The 3,669-nt window shown below is 32.3% G+C and overlaps 1 non-coding gene across 1 annotated transcript; it reads right to left on the bottom strand.

Annotated features, from left to right (window-relative positions):
- Positions 1 to 497: 497 nt before the first annotated feature.
- TRNAR-CCU (transfer RNA arginine (anticodon CCU)) lies at positions 498 to 570 on the bottom strand. The gene has a single exon. It is a non-coding gene; the product is annotated as a tRNA-Arg (tRNA).
- Between the last annotated feature and the right edge of the window lie 3,099 nt (positions 571 to 3,669).

The raw sequence follows: 3,669 nt of genomic DNA, 5'->3' as shown, positions 1-3,669 counted from the left end.
TATGAATGCTATGCATCCGTTTACTTTGCTTCAATAAGTGCATTTCGGTTGTTTTACACAATATAGCGTTTTACGCACTAGATAATAATATTTTAATGGAAATTCGACACCTCTCCTTGAGTGCTTTTTCTTTGATACGGTTCTCCGGTGTATTATTGATGTAGTTATTGATGCTCTGCTATTCAGACAATTCTTTGCAACATATACCTACTTAGATCTAGATATAGTTCAGAATGTGTTTTTTAATAAACGTGTTCGATTTTTTAAAGTCTAATTATATTTATTAAATCGGGTCTGTAATCCTTTTTAACATTTTTCTCTATTATTTACACTTAGTTTCAGATTTGGCACTTGAGTAATAGACGTATGTATCTTGTATAGATAGTAAAATAATAATTTAATTATACAGTAAATAATAATTTAATAACAATTAATCATAATTGAGAATTTATTATAAAAAATAAAAAAAAATAAAAACAAAAAAAAGTTCGGAACAGTACCCCTGGTGGGACTCGAACCCACAATCCCCGGCTTAGGAGGCCGATGCCTTATCCATTAGGCCACAGGGGCGGTAGCAATTGTAGTTAAATTATTAACTCATTGCTAACTAGGTAATTATTTATGTATTTTTATGAATTTCATACATTATGGTAATATTAGGATCCCATCGAAACATTCCTAATAAATATGACTTGAAATGACTCGCATTATATATCAACTTTTATCACGAAAAAAACTTAGTCAACGATACTCAAAAATCACGATCGTCAGATTCTTCAAGCTTTAGGTCTACTTGACTAAGAGTTCTATTAAAAATCTACACTCCACATTTGGGCAGCGTGGTTGTTGCTTCCTCTCACTCTGAGAAAAGATCTATGCTCAGCATTGATACAATAATGGACCATTTGGTTTAGACACTCACGTAGGAACTCCACGTAACGAAGGAACTCACGTAGGAACGTAGGTACTTAGCGATTAACCGTCGTAGAGTCAACTTACCCTGATGATGCTCCGTTTTGGAGCGAAACACGTGTTGGTGGTGGTATGTATGGTGGTGTATATTTTTAATTTTTGCATCTGCATGCATCCTTTGAGGGAGGGAGGGTGGTACATACTGCATGGGTTAAAAAAAAAAAAAATATATATATACCATCATACATATTTGTAGCGGATTGTTGCGAAGTAGTTTTAATCTTAACTTAATAGCATGGATTTCCGCAAAGTAACGCCTGATACAATTAACTAACTCACGTAGGAGGTGACGATCATGAGACTGACGAGGTGTAGGTAAATATTTCTCCAACACTAATAAGTAATTTTGAGGTAGATACAATATATGTAGGTACGTGATCGAGTTATCGGAGCACTTAAAAAAAAAATTAACAAAAACTACAACCGACATGCTATTTTGTTGTTTAATTATTAATTTAATATGATGATTTCTATTAATTTTATTATTGTATCCTTTTCTAATTCAATATTATTATTTTAATTTAATTTTAATTAGAATTATTACCTATGACATATTTGCATACCCTTTGGGTTAGGATAGGAGCACAAAACTAATGTATTCCATATATAATGTATTTCACCTTATCCTGCAATAAATAAATGAATTGAATTGAATTGACTTCTATGTCACTACAAAGTAAAAAAATAATTGAAATAAATGTTGGTTTAGTACATTGAAATATATAACTATAACATTGAAATAACGCTAAGTTTAAACTGTCATGTGATAAAGGTAGGTACACACTTATTTTTGAAACAGATGCACATGTTTGGTTAAATATAAATAGTTACACAATACACATGTTTTGGAAATAATACGATAACCGTCTATTTTCGGGTGATTTATTTCTATAGTCTAGGTCTCCTGCAAAGAATTAATTGTTAATACAAATTCTTTGCACGTGTTTAGGTTATGACGGTCATAAATGTTATATTATTGGGATGTTTGTTTTTTTGGCGTTTATGCGAAAATTCATGTGCGTTAAACAAGTTACGTCCGTGTTTTTGAGATGGTATGTTTCCACAAATAGATATGTGGTGCATTACAAGTTGGTAGAATAATTTGTGGTTCATTCCGGAGGCTCAGCTACCTCACCTGTTTCTGCTTTATAACAGAAATGTTGTATGTGCACGTGTACCGCAGTGTGAATAACAGCAGTGTTAGGCGCTGCTGTGTTCCGGTTTGAAGGGTGTGATAAGGGAGACAGACTTTTCCGAGGCATTCTTCCTTAGTCCGCAGCGGTAGCAACGCATCTGTGGCCGACCTCAGGTGGGCTCTAATCTTAATTTCAAGAGAACTTTCATCATTTCATACATGTGATTATGTCTTCTCGTGTTTTCTTTCATATCAAACATACTAATAATTTTATTTCCGCACATTCATACACTTATGATAGACACATACACCGCACCAGTGTCACCGCATTACTAACTTTAGGCGGCCTACCATTACTGACTTCTACCGGCCCAATATATTTCCTTAAAATAATGTCCTTAATAACCCGACACCTCGGATCAAACAGACATATTTTCCCATATTTATTGTGATTTTTCCTGGCGCGGGACCAAATCATATAAAATCATTGGGCCGTCACAGCGCGCAGTTATTGTAAAACGTTGAACTTACGGTGAGGTGGGCAACATTGGTTATTTCGAGCGGGGTATTTATATGTCACGATTTTTCCCTTTTTTATATTAAGTCGATAGTTTTAAAATAACTTAGTTAAAAGAAATACGGTGTTTGCATCGTGTACATATACCTAAATATCATCTTACAAATACTTAACGTATGTATAAAAATATATATTAATTCACAATTGAAAGTTTTAATGTTTACCTACAATATAAGTACCTAACCGTACTTAAGCTTACCGTAAGAGGTAAAGTCGTTGTAACTTTTCAAGAACTAACGCAGATGAGGTCGTGTCGTGCTATTAACGTATCGTATGGTATAAAAGTAATTTTATTTTCGTATAAGCAACGGAAGTGTCTATTTAGTACTGCCGTTACCTGTGCAGGCGGATGCATTAAATTAAGCTTGTATAAATAGACAGGTGGGCCGGTGGTAATAACCTTATAACAGCTCGCCGAGGAAGGTTAATGCTAATATTCCAAAGCAATTTTAAATAATCATGCTGCTAGAGTATCTTGGGTACACATCCTCGGGGCAAAGATTTGACTCATTATTTTTTTTTTTAAATTTTAGTGTTAATTTTAGTAGCTTTAGTTTAAATTTTATTTAATTGTTTTCTTCTTATATTGGAATTGTTTTAAATAATAGTAAATTGAATGAATTGTAATCAATCAAACGTTGAAGAATTTTGCTTAATCATTACGTATTTATTTTTGCTTTATATATGAAACCGTTGTGTTCTTTTTGTTAAAATATTCATAATAATTAATGCTTTTTGTTTTATCCATCATTGGTTTATGGACATTATTTGTAACAAATGGTGTTAAATATGTAATTACTAACTAGAAGTGAATGAAAACTAAACTTTTTAATAAATTGGTCAAATTATATTATAATAATGAAGTTAGAATCGGCGTGAATTCACTTTATGTATAAAACGAAGTTTGAAAAGTGTAATTTCAAAAATTACATAGAATTTTTTTAATACACTTCATAATCATTACGGGAACTTTCACAAATATAAT

The sequence above is a fragment of the Epargyreus clarus genome, unplaced genomic scaffold (assembly GCF_041222505.1).
Source record: "Epargyreus clarus isolate Ecla_fem2 unplaced genomic scaffold, WU_Ecla_fem_2.2 ptg000019l, whole genome shotgun sequence".
In the NCBI taxonomy this organism is placed as follows: domain Eukaryota; kingdom Metazoa; phylum Arthropoda; class Insecta; order Lepidoptera; family Hesperiidae; genus Epargyreus; species Epargyreus clarus.
This window is presented reverse-complemented; position numbering and strand designations above follow the sequence as displayed.